Here is an 8,206-nt window from a genome sequence, read left to right as displayed (position 1 = left end):
TTTGGTTGGTCTGGTTTTTCAGTTTTTTTGTTCACTCCTATGATTAAGCATGGTTTTAGAACTCTCTTTGATCTAGATGGTTGGACCATTTGACCCAGCAATTATTCAGTCAACCAGTTCTGTTTCACTCTAGACCCGGTTTTTTCGAAAAATTATTGATTTAGTTAGTGACCCGTTGAACTGTATGGTTGAATTGTCAATCTATTTGACATAAGCAATAGTTTTTTACCCTTTTTTTATTTTTTAAATTATAGCAAATCATTCATTTTAGCTGAATGGTCGAACCGTTGACCCAAAACTAATGACCAAAATGATTTCAGTTCTGGATTAGTTTTTAAAACATTGTGATTAAGCTTACTTCAAAATATCCTTCTACAAAAGGTTATAGACATTAAATGTAGCTGACTGTGATCTGGATGTGAAGCCAAAGACGAGGCACGTATCAGCATCATATGATAAATATTACATAAAAACAAGTCAATTACCAAGATTGTATCATTGGAACAAGCAATATCCTCTTTTGTCACTACTAAATACTGTGTATTTGGTTTATCACTAGTAAGTGTGCCCCCTTTATCAAGTTTGGACCGGTTTTAGACCCAAAACCATCTGACTCAAGTTTGGACCTACGATCAGACCATATGATCCGGGAACCGGTGGCTAAAATGATTCAATTTCTGTACCCTATAACTTGAGAATGTACCCTATAACTTGTATCCAATTTAAAAGCCATCAACTTCCAAATTCTGCCCTGTATCACTGCAAAACGTCCAACCTTGATAACTTAAAAAATCCCCAACCTCCACTCTTACATCCATTGCCTGACACTCTTTATAATGAAAAAAGTTGCAAAAACCCAATGACCTGAAATAAGTCTTTTTAAGGTTAAACCTTTTATCTCTTGTTCTGTCTTCTTCAATTGAAGTTTGTAGACCAAGGGATGGTTCCCTCCTAGAGGGATCAATATTGTACTAAAAGTCAGCATGATCCTACCATCTTCAACCATTTAGCTAGCTAATGTCCTACCCTTTTCCTTTATGGTAACAAAATCGATCAGTACCATTTTGTAAGAATTTGGTTGAAGCTTCTTGGACAGTCCAAAGAGAAAAATGTGAAAGTAGAGTTGAGAGAGAGCATGAAATCATGATGCTGCTAATAACTAACATTTTCTTTTCTTTCTGTGCTTTGAATGAAATCTTAATTCTTTTACCAAAAACGATGATTCTATAAATTTAGAATTTGAGTTCCCATGCAGCTTCCACGAAGGAGAACCTCTTGATGAAAGGGCCAGAAGCTTCAGGAGTTGCAAACTTGTAACAACATTATAAAACCTCCTCATCTGTAACACACAAAAGCATCAAGTTCAACATAACTCATCTCTTATTTTCCTACTCGTCCACTCTGATCTTGAGAGATATACATCTAGCTTTTGCTTAGTTCAAAGTTGACATAACAATGGCCGAAGAGAACGATGTTGTGTTTGAAGACTTCTTTCCATCAATGTTAGAGAGATTGGGTGCTGACCAATTTATTGCTGAACTCTGTAATGGGTTCAACTTGCTAATGGATCAGGAGAAGGGTCTCATCACATTCGAGAGCCTCAAGATGAACTGCTCTCTTCTGGGACTCCAAGACTTGGGAGATGATGAACTGTTGTGTATGCTACGAGAAGGAGATTTGGATGGAGATGGGGCACTCGATCAGTCAGAATTTTGTGTTCTTATGTGCAGGTTGAGCCCAGGCTTAATGAATGGCCCCAGGAGGTTGCTGGAACAAGCTATCGGAAATTAATTTTTTAGGCTTTTTTATCATGCAGTTTTGTGTTTTTGTTTTGCTTTTCCAATGTCTTTCTTAAGTTGTACATGGCCTTCCTAGTAGGGCTTCGATGGTGTCGTAAATGATATCATTAGCGTGGAACTGTCCAAGATGGTCGTTGGCCCCATCTTGAGCTCTTCTCTTGTCTTGCGAAATCCGAATTTTGTCTTAACAACCTACATCCAGTATGTCTTTGAATCAACAGCTAGTGGAGGATATGTTCTCATTGCGCCTTTAAGTGTTGCTCCTTTGCTATTCTGTCTATTGGGAACATATGATGTCATCATCGATTCTGGTACTATTATTAGGAGATATTCCTAATACACGGCAAGGATGTTCTGTGGGACGTTGTGGGGCAGAGATATGAATTTCGCTTAAGCTACTATGAAGAATAGGGGTGTTTATTTGGTCGGTTCAATTTTGTTTGGTTCAAAAATAGAATCTAATCGACATTTTGGTAAGACAATTTTGATGAACTGAACCAAACCAAGTTAGACTTGAATACCCTTAATATAGAATTTCTTATTTTTCACTTTTTTGGTATTGAATACATAATACCTGTGGCTCTTAGTATATATAATACATCACTTTTTCAGCAACAATTTATAACCCTTCTCAAAGGTGTGGTGGTGGGATCTGATAGCGGGGCTTGAAACCACCACATCTTTTATGGGACCATCCAGTTTACGTACCAACAACCTAACCACCACTGAGTTGATATGCCTGTGACTTTCACCTGCGACTTAACCTTGGGCTCTAAAGTCACGAGTCACAGGCCCATGATTTCAGGTTTTAGCTGAAGTAGTGTTTTTCACCTCTTAATTATCATGTTTTTTGTTCTACTTAGGATAATAAATGAACGTTTGTAGTTGGTGAATGTGGCAATTGGCTAGGTGGTAAGATCTAAGAAATGGTTATAGTAGAGACTTGGGATCAATACTTGGGGTCAGTTTGAAAGCAGTACATATGCAAATATGTACAGCATTAATACATACAAAATAATATAAAATATAAGGTTTTGCACTCTATATATTTGCTATTTGTACTTCTTTCAAACTCAGCATTAGGCTCGGTTTGATAAGAGCACAAAAACAACTTATATTTTGTATTATTTTATATGTATTTGCATTGTACATATTTGTATTTGTGCTCTTACTAAGCCTTTAGTATGAAAATGCAAGTGCATTGAGAAAAGAACTCTAGTTTAGTTTTATTTCACATTTTACTTTGTTTTGTTTATTTGCATTGTAGATGAAGTAGAGAATATTGGAGCAAATTAGAGAAATGCCTAAAGCAAAAGTAAACCAGAATTTGCACATTTTTCATTCACGCTCGCATGCACTTCTACTAGTGCAATTGAATTTGCAATGCAAGTAAATGGAGCATAGGATTACAAACCCCCATAACTGCAGCAATAAGAGTTGCCTACGAAAATAAAGTGCATCCTCAATTTTATTTTTATTTTTTAAACTATGCAGTACGGAATTTGAAACTTAGGCTCAGTTTGGAAGGAATACACAAATATGTACAGTACAGATACATACAAAATAATATAAAATGTAAGGTTTTGTACTCTACAAATTTGTATTTGTATTTCTTCCAAATTGAGCTTTAGGCTGTGTTTGGTTGTAATGCAACTAAATTTGTACTGATGCAAAACTGTGGCAGGAAAAATGATTTAAATATAAATTCTGACCTATTTTTGTTTCAAATTTTAGTTTATTTTGTTTGATTGTAATAGAAATAAAGTAAATTAAGACATGTAGCAAAATAAAGTAAAATCCCAAAACAAAATTAAATAGGAATTTGCATTTTTTCATTTGCACTATTATACATTTGTACTAATGCAAATAAATTTACACTGCAACCAAGCACAGCTTTATGTTGATTAATATTACAAAAATTTTTGGGTGATAATGCCACGACCAAAATATTGATTTTAGAGGATTTCTGTACCTCCTTTTGTTTTTAGTGGGAATAATATTTGTTTGTGGGTATATGTCTACTCTGCTTAAGTATTGACATTATCAATTTGATAATATTTTATCAATATTACAAATGAAGCTCATCATTAGAGCCACAAAGAGGATGTTTGCCAATTTTTGACACTGCCACTATTTTTGTTTTGAAAAGCAAAACCATTCATGTTGGCAAGCACAATTGAAGACCCTACTCGATATTGCATGTAATCTTTCATTTTCGGGGAGAATGCTACTAAAATTTTAGCACACCCCTAGTCTTGGACGAATCTCCTCTTGGTAGGCTTTTGACTTCCTATCAATTTGTGTCGCTTTTAATAGATGTTGGACTGGGGATGACATCCTTTCTAGTTTCCACTCTAATGTAGGAGTAGGGGTGATCATGGGCCGGGCCGGGTTGGGCCCAGGCTGGGCTGTGCACTTATGATAAGGGTTATAGTTTAGGCCCGGGCCTATAATATAAGTCCTAGTTCAGGTCTACACAGGCTCGGGCTGGGTCGGGCCTGATTCTAGGCCAGTGTCTTTCATATATAAAATATTACATATCTATAATATTTTATAGTAAATAACATAACATGCGTATAAACTTTTATTTTATATATTATATAATATAAAATATTACATATAATAAAAATTATACATGTCATGTTATAATATTTATATATAAAAAATATATAATGTAAAATAGCATGTATACATATGTATACATTATACACAAAATGTGTAAGTTTAAATATATGTGGGTAGGGCTTGAAGTATTAAGCCCAAGCCCGACCCTAAAATTTGTGGGCCTGATGTGGGCCCGGGCCTGGGCAGGCTGAAATGATCACCCCTATGTAGGACCCCATCTTATGCTTTCTTTTCTCAAAAATAAATAAAAAAAAGTTTCAATGTTTTAACTTTTTAACCACAACTTGATTGCAAAAGATAAGAGAAGGAAGAATAGAGGTGTAAAACGGGTTGTACCAGGCCAACACGGTGTGGTTCGCTTATAGCTGCAAAATGTTGGTCGTCCTGGGTCATGCCATCCTCCCTAGGGATAATTTGGGGGGTTAGCCCGACATGGCCCATGGCCCAAGCCCGTGTAGGCCTATGCCGTGCCGTGGGTTTGGATCGAGCGGGTTGTAGGCCGTGCTATGGGCCTAGGCTGTGTCGAGCCTTGGGCGTAGAGGTGTCAATTAGACTGGATTTGGTCATATCCAATCCAGTCCAATGTGAGTCCACTTACAAATGGACTGAACTTAGTCCAGTCCAAATCCAATATAAACTAAATCCAATCCAATCCATCAAAATGTAAATGGAGTGGATTGGATCCACTCCAACTAGGCCTGGATCCAATCCAATCCATTAAAATGTAAAAGTACTTTTATAAAAGTCCTTCAGTATAAGTGCTTTTATAAAAATATTTTCGTATAAGTATTTTTGTAAAAGTACTTTTACAAAAGTACTTTCATAGAAGTGCTTTCGTAAAAGTGCTTTTGTAAAAATGCTTTTTTTACAAAAGTACTTTCATAGAAGTGCTTTTGTAAAAGTGCTTTTATAAAAATGCTTTCGTAAAAGTTATTTTATAAAAACACTTTTGTAAAAGTGTTTTTATAAAAGTGTATTCATAAAAGTGCTTTTGTAAAGTGCTTTCATAAAAGTTCTTTTAGAAAAGTGCTTTTATAAAAGTACTTCCATAAAAGTGCTTTCATAAAAGTATTTTTATAAAAGTACTTTCGTAAAAGTGATTTTATAAAAATACTTCAGTAAAAGTGTTTTTATAAAAATACTTTCATAAATGTATTTTTGCAAAAGTGCTTTCGTGTAAAAGTACTTTATAAAAGTGCTTTCACAAAAGTAGTTTTATAAGTGTGTTTTTATTAAAGTGCTTTTATAAAACTGTTTCTGTAAAAGTGCTTTTAAAAAAATACTTTTTAAAAGTGCTTTCATAATAAGTATTTTTATAAAAGTGCTTTCGTAGAAGTACTTTTTCATAAAATTACTTTTATAAAAGTTCTTTCATAAAAGTACTTTTCACAAAATTACTTTTATAAAAGTGCTTTTGTAAAAGTTTTTTTTTGGAAAAGTGCTTTCGTAAAAGTGATTTTATGCTGACTTCAGTTTTGATAGATTTCAAATTGGACAAGGATTTTGGCTTCATGGTCAGATTATTGGAAATTTGGTTTAGGTCCAATTCAGACCAATAAGAATATAAACCAATTTATTTTCGATTGACCCAATCCAATGATTATAATGAATTGTCCAAATCCGATTTGATAAGGTTTGAATCAGATTGGATCCAATAAAAAATCAATCGATTAACACCCCTACTTGGGCGTGGGCCAAACCAATTTTTTTTGTTTTTTGACATTTTTTATTTTTTATTTCTTTACTAATTAAAACTAAAATATTAACTCTCCTTTGGGAATTATTTGAAAAAAATAAGAAGTCTAACAAAGAAATGAAAAAAAATGCTTAACTAAGTAAGAAGTCAAAGAAACAAAGTCTCAAAGTGAATAACAAATTGGAAGAAAAATAGGAATTTTATTTCATTTAAACTTGAATGATACAAAGCATACAATGGTTGGATGAATGAAATATGAAATGTCAAAATATTTGGATAATTTTTTGCATGTTCACTCCACCAGGCCAAAATATCAAAATTATTTGTTCCCTCTGAGGTGAAAGAAGAATCACCTAAAGTAGAAAAAATTTCTTATAAATAAAAATGAAGTTCAATAAATGAACTTGTTGTCAAGACAATAGATTTTTTCCTCTTATTAAATAAAAAAGTTTCTTTTCCACTACTGGACTCAAATTCAGAAGTGGAAGATGTAGTTGTACAAGTTGTAGAATTTTTATTACTCCCTGTTACTTCAGATTCATATAAACCATACATTTCAAATAATAAACTATTAATTTCTTCCTTTTTATTTCCAATTTTAATATTCATATTTTCACAATATGTTTCAAGTAAAATATTTAAACCATCTTTTCTAATCCTAGGATCTAATATTGTAGCTAAGCAATAAAGAAGAGAAATGTTCTTCCAATATTTTTTAAATTTATTTTCCATTATTTCAATAATACTTTTAAAATGTGGATTCTTTATATATTTTGCAAAACAATCACTTATCATCATTAATTGATAAGTTAAATTACAACTAGTTGGATAATAAATACCCGATAATTGAATTCATTAGTTGCATCATAAAAATGTTTAAAAAAATTCTCTTAAACAAATGGTCATTTCCTATTTGAAGAAGCTTTTAAGAAAGAAGTATGGAGAATAGCTATGGACGAAGAGATAAAGATGATCGAGAAAAACGAGACATGGGCGCTTGTAGATCGTCCACAAGACAAAGACACTATAGGAGTTAAGTGGGTTTACAAGACAAAGCTTAACTCATATGGCTCAATCCTGAAGCATAAAGCAAGGTTAGTTGCCAAAGGATACTCACAATAATATGGTGTCGACTACAATGAGACATTTGCTCCAGTTGCACGCCTTGATACAATCAGGGCATTGATTGCACTATCTGCACAGAAGAAATGGAAGATTTTTCAACTAGATGTGAAGTTAGCATTCCTCAATGGCTACCTTAAGGAAGAAATCTATGTGGAGCAACCTCAAGGGTTCGTGGTGCAAGGACAAGAAGATAAAGTTCTCAAGTTAAAGAAGGCATTATATGGCCTAAAGCAAGCTCCGCGAGCCTGGTACAGTAGAATCGACAGCTACTTCTCTGAGCAAGGATTCAGGAGGAGTAAAAGTGAGCCAACACTCTACATCAAGACTCAAGGTACAAATGGCACACTTATTGTCTCTTTATATGTCGATGATCTCATTTACACAGGAAATAATGAGAAGATGATCAATAAATTTAAAGAAGACATGATGAAGACTTTTGAGATGATCGATTTGGGTTTAATGCACTACTTTCTCGGGATCAAAATATCTCAAGAAGAAGATGGGATATTCATCTCACAAAAGAAGTATACAAAGACTCTCTTGAAGAAATTCAAAATGGAAGGCTACAAGACAGTATCAAATCCATTTGACAACAATAAAGCATTCAAGAAAGATGGCTCACCAAAAGCAGATGAATCACAATTTTGAAGTTTAATTGGAAGCTTACTCTATTTAATAGCTACGAGACCAGACATCATGTATGCAGTTAGTCTGCTATCAAGATTCATGCAGAGTCCAAGTCAAGTTCACTATAGAGCAACTAAGAGAGTACTTAGATACTTGCAAGGAACAAAGAACTACGGAATATCGTATGGAGTCATGCATGACTCAAAACTAATTGGCTACACAAATAGTGATTGGGCAGGATCAGTAGACAACATGAAAAGCACGTCAGGATATGCTTTCACAATTGGATCAGGGATATTTTCTTAGGCATCAAAGAAACAAGCAACAATTGCGC

At 34.0% G+C, this 8,206-nt stretch overlaps 1 pseudogene; it reads left to right on the top strand.

The window, feature by feature from the left end:
• Window positions 1-1,455: 1,455 nt before the first annotated feature.
• LOC104610158 (calcium-binding protein KRP1 pseudogene) lies at window positions 1,456-1,791 on the top strand (annotated as a pseudogene).
• The last annotated feature ends 6,415 nt before the right edge of the window (window positions 1,792-8,206 follow it).

This window comes from Nelumbo nucifera, chromosome 4, assembly GCF_055504915.1.
Source record: "Nelumbo nucifera cultivar China Antique chromosome 4, China Antique-T2T, whole genome shotgun sequence".
NCBI lineage: Eukaryota > Viridiplantae > Streptophyta > Magnoliopsida > Proteales > Nelumbonaceae > Nelumbo > Nelumbo nucifera.
Note: the sequence above shows the minus strand (reverse complement) of the source record. Positions and strands in the feature narration are given on the sequence as shown.